Source organism: Gorilla gorilla, chromosome 1, assembly GCF_029281585.2.
Source record: "Gorilla gorilla gorilla isolate KB3781 chromosome 1, NHGRI_mGorGor1-v2.1_pri, whole genome shotgun sequence".
In the NCBI taxonomy this organism is placed as follows: domain Eukaryota; kingdom Metazoa; phylum Chordata; class Mammalia; order Primates; family Hominidae; genus Gorilla; species Gorilla gorilla.
Genome location: NC_073224.2, coordinates 51,184,174 through 51,196,041, shown reverse-complemented (window position 1 = coordinate 51,196,041; position 11,868 = coordinate 51,184,174). Strand labels below are relative to the sequence as shown.

Below are 11,868 nucleotides of genomic sequence, written 5' to 3'. Positions count from 1 at the left end.
TTATATGAAATATCTAGAACAGACAAATCCGTAAAGACAGAAAGTAAGTCGAGGGGAAGAGAGAATGAGAAGTGACTGCTAATGGGTGTGGAGTTTATTTTTGGGGTGATGGAAATGGTCTGGAATTAGTAATGATGGTCACACAATCTTGTAAATACACTAAAAACCACTGGATTGTACACTTTAAAAGGGCAAATATTATGATATGTGAATTATCTCAATTAAAAAGCTTTATTATAGAAAAAGTTAAGGAAAGGAGGGTGTATCCATACATTCTCACACTGATATAAAGACATACTTGAGACTGGGTAATTTATAAAGAAAAGAGGTTTAATTGACTCATAGTTCTGTGGGCTATACAGGCTTCTGCTTCTGGAGAGGCCTCAGAAAACTTACAATCATGGCGGAAGGCAAAGAGGAAGCAGGCACATCTTCACATGGCCAGCAGGAACAAGAGAGCAAAGGAGGAGGTGCTACACACTTTCAAACGACCAGATCTCATAAAAACTCATTATTGAGAGAACAGCAAGGGGGATGTCTGCCCCCATGATCCAATCACCTCCCACCAGGCCCCTCCTCCAACATTGAGAATTATAATTTGACATGAGATTTGGGTAGGGACACAGACCTAAACCATATCAGAGGGTGAAGAGAAAAAGACAAAAAATAATGCAGAACCAAGTCAATATGTAACACACACACCACAAAATTCTTTGTAGGTGATAAAGGCTTTGATCTTGAGCTTTGCAGCAGCTACTACAAACCTGGAAAATAGTGTTAATTAAATGATTCCTGGAATCCGTAAGACAAACATGAACTGGTTGCTCAGGAGGATCATGGCCTTTTTTTGGTGCTGATGCCCAATAGGCATCTCTCTGGTGTGTCTTCATAAAGAGGATCCATTGACAACAACATCTCCCCATATCTCCGGTGACAAGAGTCACACAGTTATATCCTAGGTTCAGTCAAATTGGACACAAAGCCCAAGTATAATTCAATAAAGGCACTTTAGTGCAGGGCCTAAATGGTACAGGATATGCAGGCAGTTCTTCAGTGGTAAAATGTGGATTTTCTGGAGCAGTGGTTTCCAACCCTAGCTGCACATTAGGAAGTCCTGGGAACTTTTGCAAAATACCAACACAGGACTCCACCAACCAGAGATTCTGATTTTTTCTATGTTTCCAGGGGATTTTAATATATAGCCAAATCTGAGAACTGATGAGATCGATAAATTGTACATTTTTCATGAAATCCTCTATAAATACTATTTCTTGCCTCAGAGTTTCATCAACTCAAGGTTATAATACTTAAACACATTTTTGTGTAGCTAATATTTTCTGAATGCCAGCTATGTACTAGGCAGGTGCTGTGCTCTCAGATATAAGGATAATTGTGTGACCCAATCTCTATCTTCAAGGAGCTGATCCAGTATTGATTCGGGTTACAGACACCTCAGCTGCTTGTCACAAACGATGGTGGTGAGGGGATGCAGAGAACACAAGGCAGGCACTCGGGGCAGCTCTGGGTGGGTGGAGCACTCCCAGCAGAATGAACAACTTAGCTGAGTCCCAAAGGAAAGATTAATTAGGAAAAAGTGGAGTGGGAGAGTGGTACATTGTGGTCAATATTTTTCTCAATAACTTGGATGACTATTAGTAACCATTCTATTTGAATGTGAGGTGCCATGCTTACTCAAGAACAGCTGGAGGAATAGCCCCTTGCTACATGACTGAATGGGGGACCAAAGTGCACTGGTGGGCAAGAGGAACTCAAACCAAGATTAATTGACACTCCAGATCAGGGGAAGGCAACTAAGAAGCGTGAGCAGTGCTGCCCTGAGTGTTCTACCAGAGGCTTCGCATGTGTTATCATGTAATCCTACATCGACATTTTACAGTTGAAGAAAATCAGCCTTATAATGTCAAGGTAGCTGCCTTGAGTTGGCACAGCCAAGTGTGTAGCCAGAACTCAAGTCTAAGCCTGTCTCACTCCAAGGTCCAGGTTCTTTCTGTTATTCCACATGTATCAAGTCCTGTATCAATTCTTTAGATTCAAAGAATCAGCTGCTCATAGACAAGATAGGCAGGCTTGGTTCAGCTGCATTTTCTGTGGGGGAAAATGTTAACAGCTATCAGCTTATGCACTAGTCTTAGATGTGTGTATTGGAGTTGAATGTGAGAGGCAGACATTCTCATGGGAAGGATCCAGACTTTGGAGTCAGGCAACGCAGGCTCAAAACTCAGCTTTGCTACTTATGCTGTGTGACCTTAGGCAAGTTACTCTGCCTTCCTGAGCCTCAGTTTTCTTATCCCATAAAATAGGGATAATAATGTCTACCTCACAGAACCATTGTGAAGATTAAAGTTAATGTATATGCGTGGAACATTTTCCAAGATAGAGCATATGTTAGGCCACAAAATAAATCCCAACAAATATTAAAAAATCAGGCTGGCTAGGTTGGGCATGGTGGTTCACACCTGTAATTCCAGCACTTTGGGAGGCCAGGGCATGTGGATCACTTGAGGTCTGGAGTTCAGACCAGCCTGGCCAACATGGTGAAACCCCATCTGTACTAAAAATACAAAAATTAGCTGGACGTGATGGTGCACGTATGTAATCCCAGGTACTCAGGAGGCTGAGGCAGGAGAATTGCTTGAACCCGGGAGGCAGAGGTTGCAGTGAGCCAAGATCGTTCCACTGCACTCTAGCCTGGGCAACAGAGAGAGACTCCATCTAAAAAAAAAAAAAAAAAAAAAATTAGGTCGGCTATGGTGGCTCATGTCTGTAATCTCAACACTTCGGGGGGCAGGAGGATTGCCTAAGCCCAGGAGCTCGAGACCAGCCTGGGCAACACAGAGTGAGACCCCATCTCTATGAAAAAAAAAAAATAGAAACCTTACCTAGTATTTTCTCAAACTACAATGGAGTAAAACTAGAAATTAATAACAAAAGGACCCCTGGAAACTATACAAATACATGGAAATTAAATAATACATACCTGAACAACCACTGGGTCAATGAAGAAATTAAAAAGGAAATAAAAAAAGTCTTGAAACATGAAAATGGAAACACAACATACCAATACCCACAGGATTCAGTAAAAGCAATACTAGGAGAGATGTTTATAGCAATAAATACTTATATCTAAAAAGTAGAAAGATTTCAAATAAACAACTCCATGATGCTCCTCATGGAACCAGAAAAGCAAAAACAAATTGAACCCAAAATTAGTAGCAGCAAAGAAAGAATAAAGATCGGGGCAGAACTAAACAAAATAGAGACTAAAAATAGTACCAAAAGATGAAAAAAATGAAAACTTGTTTTTTCTAAAGATAAACAAAATTGACAAATCATCAGCTAGACTAAGAAAAAGAGAACACCCAAATAAATAAAATCAGAAGCTAGGCACGGTGGCACATACCTAGAGTTCCAGCAACTTTGTAGGCTGAGACAGGAAAATCGCTTGAGGCCAGGAGTTCAAGGCTACAGTGTGTGATGATCGTGCCTGTGAATAGCCACTGCACTCCAGCCTGGGCAACAAAACGAGCCTCCATCTCTTAACAAAAAAAATCAGAAATGAAAAGGGAGACATAATTGACACCACAGAAATATAAAGAATCATTAGAAACTATTATGAACATCTATATGCCAACAAATTGGAAAACCTAGAGGAAATAGATAAGTTCCTGAATATATATAACTTACCAAGATTGAGCCAAAAAGAAAACCTGAAGAGACCAGTAATAGGTAATAAGATTGCACCCATCATGCCACTGCATTCAAGCCTGGGTTACAGAGCCAGACCCTGTCAAAAGAGGAGAGGAGAGGAGAGGAGATGAGAGAGGGGAAGAGGGGAGGGGAGAGGAGGGGAGGGGAGTCTAACACCAATTCTTCTCAAATTATTCCAAAATAATTAAAGAGGAAGAAATTCTTCCAAACTCATTCTATGAGGACAGCATTTGATACCTGATATCAAAAACCAGACAAGGACAAAACAGAAAAAGACAACTACAGGCCAATATTTCTGATGAACATAGATGCAAAAATCCTCAACAAAATATTAGCAAACAGAATCCAACAACACATCATAAAGGTAATAATACACCATGTTCATGTGAGATTTATTCCAGGAATGCAAGAATGGTTCAACATTTGCAATTCAATAAACATGATACGTCACTTCAACAGAATAAAGGGCAAAAACCATATGATCATCTCAATAGGTGCAGAAACAGGATTTAATAAAACTACATATTTTCATGATAAAAACTCTCAACAAATTAGGTTTAGAAGAAACATACCTCAGTACAATAAAGGCCATATATGACAAACCCACAGCTCACATCATACTGAATGAAGAAAAGCTGACACCATTTCCTCTAAGAACTAGAACAAAATAAAGATGCCTACCCTCATCACTCTTATTCAACTAGTACCGGAAGTCCTAACCAGAGCATTTAGGCAAGAGAAAGGAACAAAGGGTATCCAAATTGAAAAACAGGAGTCAAATTGTCCCTTTGCAGACAACAGGATTTTACGTATAGAAAAATCTAAAAGATTACACACACACACACACACACACACACACACACACACACACACACAAACCTCTTGGAACTGATAGACAAATTGAGTAAAGTTGCAGATACAAAATCAACATACAAAAATCAGTAGCATTTCTATATGCCAATAATGAACTAGCTGAAAAAGAAATCAAGAAAGCAATCTCACTTATAGTAGCTACAATAAAATAAAATACCTAGAAATAAATTTAACCAAGGAGGTGAAAGATCTCTACAATGAAAACTATAAAACACTACTGGAAGAAATTAGAGACACAAAAAAATGAAGACATCTTATGCTCATGGATTAGAAGAATTAATATTGTAAAATGAACATACTACCCAAAGCAATCTACAAACCCAATACAATCTGTATCAAAATACCAATGACATTCTTAACTGAAATAGAAAAACAATCCTAAAATTCATGTGGAACCACAAAAGACCCTGAATAGCCAAAGCAATCCTGAGCAAAAAAAAAAAGAAAAAAGCTGGAGGCATCACGCTGACTTCAAAATATGCTACAGAGCTATAGTAACCAAAACAGCATGGTATTGGTATAAAAATAGACACATAGACCAATGGAACAGAATAGAAAACCCAGAAATAAATCCATGTATTTTCAGCCAACTGATTTTCAACAAAGTTGTCAAAAACATACCCTGGGAAAGGATAGTCTCTTAAATAAATGGTGCTGGGAAAATTAGATATTCATATGCAGAATAATGAAATTAGACCCTCATCTTGCACCATGTATAAAAGTCAACTCAATGGATTACAGACTCAAACATAAGACCTAAAACTACTAGAAGGAAACATAGGGGAAATGCTTCAGGACATTGGTTCAGGCAATGATTTTATCCATAATATTTCAAAAGCACAGGGAACAAAGACAAAAATAGACAAATGGGACTATATAAAATGAAAAAGCTTCTGCACAGTGAAAGAAACAATCAACAGAGTGAAGAGACAACCTGTAAAAAGGGGGGAAACATTTGCAAAGTATTCACCAACAAGGGACTAATATCCAGAATATATAAGAAACTCAAACAACTGGACAGCAAAAAAAAAAAAAAAAAAAAAATTAAAAAGTGGGCAAAGGATAAAAAACAACAGACATTTCTCAGAAGGATACATACAAATGGCCAAACAAATATAGAGAAAAATGCTCAGCATCACTAATCATCAAGGAAATGTAAATCAAAACTGCAATAAGATATAATCTCACCCCAACTAGAATGGCTGTCATTAAAATGATAAAAAAAAAATGCTGGTAAGGATGCAGAAAAAAGGGAACACTTACACACTATGGGTGAGAATGCAAATTAGTAAAACTATTATAGAAAACAGTATGAAGGTTCCTTAAAAAACTAAAAATAGATCTAGCTACCATACAATCCAGCAGTCTCACTACTGAGTATTTATACAAAGAAAAGAAAATTAGTACATCAAAGAGTCATCTGAATCCTCATGTTTATTGAAGCTCTATTCACAATAGCCAAGATATGGATTCAACCTAAATGGACATCAACAGATGAATGGATAAAGAAAATGTGGTTTATATACACAATGGAATACTATTCGGACATGAAAAATAATGAAATTCTGCCATTCACAGAAACATGATGAACCTGGAAGGCATTCTATTAAGTGAAATAAGTTCAGGCACACAAATATTAATGTAGCATGATTACATTCATATGTGGGAGCTTGAAAAAACTGAGCTCATAGAAGTAGAGATAGGATTGTGGTTATTAGAGATTTATAAGGGTGGGGGGACAAGGAGGATAGGGTGAGGATGCTTAATAGATACAAAGTTACAGCTCAATGGGAGGAATAGGTTCTAGTGTTCTATAGCACTGCAGGGTGAACATGGCTTACAATAATTTAGTGTATATCTTTGAATAGTTAGAAGAGAGGATTTTGAATGTTCACAACACAAAAAAATGATAAATATTTGAGGTGATAGATATGCTAATTGCTCTGATTTGATCATTACATACATTATACCTGTATCACAACATCACTCCCTGTCCTCAGACTGTGCAGATAAAAAAAAAACTCTGTGCCCCATAAGTATGTACAATTATTCTGTGTCAACCAAAGATAAAAGGAAAAAATAATGTATGTGCAGACAAGGAAAAGGTATTTACAATACATGTAACTGACAAAGAACTCATATCCAGCATATATCAAGAACTCCTAAATAAATTTCAGAGATAGACAACCCAATTTTAAAAGTAAGCTGAAGACTCAAAGCAGTATTTCAAAAAAGAGGATGTGCAAATTGCCAATAAGCATATGATGAGATACTGAACCTTATTTGTCATGAGGGAAATGCAGATGAAAACCTTTGAGATACTAGTACCCCTACAGGGGAGGGGAGGGGAGGGGAGGACTGACAATGCCAAATGTTGACAAGGATGAGGAACTAAAACTCTAGTAGGAGTGTACACCAGACCAACAACTTTGAAAAACTGTCTTGCAGCATCTGCTAAAACCAAACCTATCTGTGACATAGCAATTTCACTTCTGGATGTAAATTGAATAGAATGGGAGCTTCTGTCCACCAAAAAATAAGCATACAAATGTTTAGAGTAGCTTTATTGTAGCTGCAAACTGAAAACAATCTGAATGTCCATCAATAGTAGATGAGAAAAATATATTGTGGTATATCCATGTAATGGAATACTACATAGCAATGAAAATAATGAACTGCTGCTCTCACATACATAATGTGGAGCAAGTACACTACTGTTTCTGGCATGGGTGCTGGAAATGTTCTATATCTTGATGTGGATGGTGGTCACATAGATGTGTACACGTATAAAAATCATCAAGCTATTTAAGACTCGTGCACTTTAATATATGTAAGTTTAACCTCAATCAAAACAGTAAACTAAAAAATACTATATGTTATGTGCTTGGCACGGAGTGGGCACTGAATAAATAGTTGTCAGAATTTCTAGAGAAGAGGAGGCAGCAAGCCCATTGCACTGTGCACTGCTCAGACCACCGGGAGCCCTGGGTGCAGTGCTGGGAGCCACCCTTTTTGAGAGGGTCGCTGACCATGACAGCATGACATGATGGTGTGATAAGAATAGCAAGGGAGTACTTGGTAAATGAGAGATGGCTGAAGGAAGCAGAGACGATGATGTCAGGAATAAGACTTCGAAAGAACATAGAGTGTATTCCAATAGTGAATGGCTCTCTGTAGAATGGGAATTAGACTTTTGCTTTGTGGCTCTAAAGTAGTGATTCTCAAACTGTAGCTGCATCTCAATCCCCTGGAGGGCTTGTTAAAACACAGATTATTGCTGGGCACGGTGGCTCACGCCTGTAATCCCAGCACTTTGGGAGGCCAAGGAGGGTGGATCACTTGAAGTCAGGAGTTCGAGACCAGCCTGGCCAACATGGCGAAAACCCATCTCTACTAAAAACGGAAAAGTTAGCCAGGCGTGGTGGCACGCGCTTGTAATGCCAGCTACGCAGGAGGCTGAGGAAGGAGAATCGCTTGAACCCAGGAGGCGGAGGCTGCAGTGAGCCAAGATCACACCACTGCACTCCAGCCTAGGCGACAGAGCTAGACTCTGTCTCAAACAAAAACAAAAACAAAACAGGTTACTGAGCCTCACCCCTTGAGTTTCTAATTCAGCTAGTCTTGGGTAAGACCAAGAGTCTGAATTTCTAACAAGTTCCTCAGACATGATGCTGCTGGTGGTCCAGGGACACGCTTTGCCAGCCACTGTTCTAGTGCACAAAATGAGGATGGCAGTTTGTGTTGTTGTTAATAATAATAACCAGGAGAATTTATTGGGAACCTGGTGTACCAGCTCCTGTTACATACTGTCTGCATTTTCTCAAAGTAAGGGAGTTCTTATTCACCCCATTTAAAAAACGAGGAAACCGAGGGTCAGTTTCTCACTGATTTCACAGCCTGGGCTAGATCCTCTGATTCCTGAGCCTAGCTAGGCGTGCTCAAGCTGAGGCCAGGTGGCTACCTGCAGGGATGCTGGATGCTGTAAGTGGAATCCCATTTCTGAGTGGGAGGTTGCACTAAATTCTTTCTTTCTTTCTTTCTTTCTTTCTTTCTTTCTTTCTTTCTTTCTTTCTTTCCTTTCTTTCTTTCTTTTTCTTTTCTTTCTTTCTTTCTTTTTTTTTTTTTTTTTTTTTTGAGACGGAGTTTTACTCTTGTTGTCCAGGCTGGATTGCAATGGCACAATCTTGGCTCCCTGCAACCTCTGCCTCCTGGGTTCAAGTGATTCTCCTGCCTCAGACTCCCGAGTAGCTGGGATTACAGGCGCACGCCACCACGCCTAGCTAATTTTGTATTTTTAGTAGAGACGGGGTTTCTCCATGTTGGTCAGGCTGGTCTTGAACTCCTGACCTCAGGTGATCTGCACTCCTCAGCCTCCCAAAGTGCTGGGATTACAGGCGTGAGCCACCATGCCCGGCTGGTTGCACTAATTTCAGAGAGTCCTTCCAACTGTCCGTTAAACTAGTTTCAACTAGCACTTTCAAGCACTAGCACCTAGTAAGCACCAACTAAATGCCAGATGCTAGGCAACACCTCTCCAGGGTGTTTATGGCAACTGGTCTAACTCTAAGATGCTTCCGGGTCATCTCACCTCCTCCTGTCCCTCCCTTTCTTGGCACTTGTGTGACCACTCCCCTTACCCTCCAGGCAGGCTAGCACTAAGTAGCTCAACCGGATATTTGGTAAAGGAGGCTCTTTGTACACACACCCGCCTCTGCTGTATTTGCATTCATGTGCCTTAGGATGGCTGGGCCATCCAGGTATAGTCCTTGGCACCAAACTATCTGCCATCCGCCCCATGCCAACCTCAGACAGAGCCTTCCAATCCACCCCCACACTCTGGCCAGCAGAACAACCATACAGGGAGTGACAAGACAAAATCTGGAGATGGGGGAGGGGTGGCTTCATGACCCAGAATGGCCAGAGGAACTGCAGGATGTGCTTAATGACCTTGAGCTGGAGACTTCACTCTACTGCTCCTGCCTGGCCTCTGCAGAATCTGGAAGCAGAGACCAGAAGGCCCTGGGGACAGAGGGCAGCCCCAGGTCACTAAGAGGATCCTGCTAAGCATGAAATCAAGCCCAAGTCCCAGTGACTCCCCACTAGGCTGGTGAGAATCAGGCCTCTTCTCTTTATATCTTGTTTAAATATTTAAGGTTTTCAGTTCTAACAGAAACAGTAACAAAAACAAAATACACAACATGGGTTTATACACTAAGGAATTTCTGCAGCTGTAATGCATGTAAAAGGATAGTGGTAAGGGTATCTAACTCTTATTTCATTGTTTGTTTACTTTCTTCTGTGTGTTTCCATGACATAGATTACCTATAGATGGTCCAAGATCTGCAGGTGATTTATTGCTTCTCAACTTACAGGTATAAAGCATAGGAGTTCAGCTGAGTGCAGTGGCTCACGCCTGTAATCCCAGCACTGTAGGAGGCTGAGATGGGCAGATCACCATGGGCCAACATGGTGAAACCCTGTCTGTACTAAAAATACAAAAAGTAGCCAGGTGTGGTGGTGTGCACCTGTAATCCCAGCTGCTTGGAAGGCTGAGGCAAGAGAATCACTTTAAACTGGGAGGCAGAGGTTGCAGTGAGCTGAGATTGCGCCATTGCACTCCAGCCTGGGTGACAGAGCTACATTCCATCTCAAATAATAATAATAATAATAATAATAATAAATGAATAAATAAAAGGCCGGGTGCGGTGGCTCACGCCTGTAATCCCAGCACTTTGGGAGGTCGAGGTGGGCAGATCATGAGGTCAGGAGATCGAGACCATCCTGGCTAACATAGTGAAACCCCGTCTCTACTAAAAATACAAAAAAAATTAGCCGAGCGTGGTGGTGGGTGCCTGTAGTCCCAGCTACTCGGCAGGCTGAGGCAAGAGAATGACGTGAACCCGGGAGGCGGAGCTTGCAGTGAGCCAAGATGATGCCACTGCACTCCAGCCTGGGCAAGAGAGCAAGACTCCGTCTCAAAAAAAAAAAAAAAAAAGCACAAGAGTTCAGTGTAGTATAAACACCTCTCACCAAGGAGTCAGAAATCCAGGCACCCAGTGATGAACCAATCCTGTGGTCCTTGCCTTGGAAGGGCGGCACTAAACAGAGAATCAGCACTAGGATAGTTTGGGAGCCCCAAGGAGGGAGCCTAGGAAGGTCAGAAAAAGGCTTCTGGAGAGCCAACCCTTGAGGCAATTAATAGATTTCAGGCTCCAAGAGCTTGAGAACCCTTTGCTCCCACAGATCCTTTATTCCAATTAATGTAACCTTTCCATATTTGGGAGTCTCAGATCACTTTCCTTGGCTTGTGAGGGTGGGGGATAATTCCCTTCTAATTTATAAGGGGGGAAATCAGAGAGTAGTTAAAGAAGGATCCAAGGTTTTGCCCTTCTAATTTAAGAATAACCACAAGGTGCCCAACTAAGAACAGGCATGTGAATACACAGCACAAAGGAAAGACTGGATAGCGTCTGCCCTTGGGGAACTTGTAAGTGGGAGATAAGACATGTAAATGTAAAGCCAAAAGTAATTGTATAATTTTTGTGCAAACAATTCACCTCACCAGCTATTTATCCAGGACTTGCTATCTGCAAGGCATTTTTTTATGTGAGGCACATGAGAAGGGGTGGAGTTAGAACACAGGTAAATATACTCCCAGCCCTTAGGAACTCATGATTTAACTGGCTCCTGTAAGGGGCTGGAGGAACAGTCTGTGGAATGTAATACCTGGCCTTGTGAAGATGGGGTAGCAGTACAGGAGTGGATGAGAGTCTTGCTGGAAATGAGAATTTAATAGAATTAATTCATCTGGGAAAGATGCCTAGAGGAGGTGGACAGTGTGTGATGCTGGAAAATAGAAGAGACAGAGAAAGGGATGAAGAAAGCAAAAATAAGCAAAACGTTTTCACATATAGACTTGGCTTTCAGACCCCACTCAAAAGTCACCTCTTCCATGAAGCCTTCCCAGGCAGAATTAGACACTTAGCTCTCCAGGCCCTCAAACCACCCCATTACAGAACGTACCTCACTGCCGTACAGCTGGCCCCCTGTCTCTGTGGGTTCTGCATCTGTAAATTCAACCAACTGCAAATTGAAAATATTTGGGAAAAAAATTCATCTGTACTGAACATGTACAGACTTTTTTCTTGTCATTATTCCCTAAACAATACAGTATAACAACTATTTACATAGCATTTACAGTGTATTAGGTATTATAAGTAATCCAGAGATGATTTAAAGTATACAGGCCTATGGATGTAGGTTATA

The 11,868-nt window shown here is 40.8% G+C and overlaps 1 long non-coding RNA gene across 1 annotated transcript; it reads right to left on the bottom strand.

Annotated features, from left to right (window-relative positions):
- Window positions 1-312: 312 nt before the first annotated feature.
- LOC109027332 (uncharacterized) lies at window positions 313-11,605 on the bottom strand. The gene is made up of 4 exons (XR_008673829.2): window positions 11,329-11,605; window positions 3,706-3,805; window positions 3,422-3,556; window positions 313-2,733 (listed from the first exon to the last, which is right to left on the bottom strand). It is a non-coding gene; the product is annotated as an uncharacterized lncRNA (long non-coding RNA).
- Window positions 11,606-11,868: the final 263 nt, after the last annotated feature.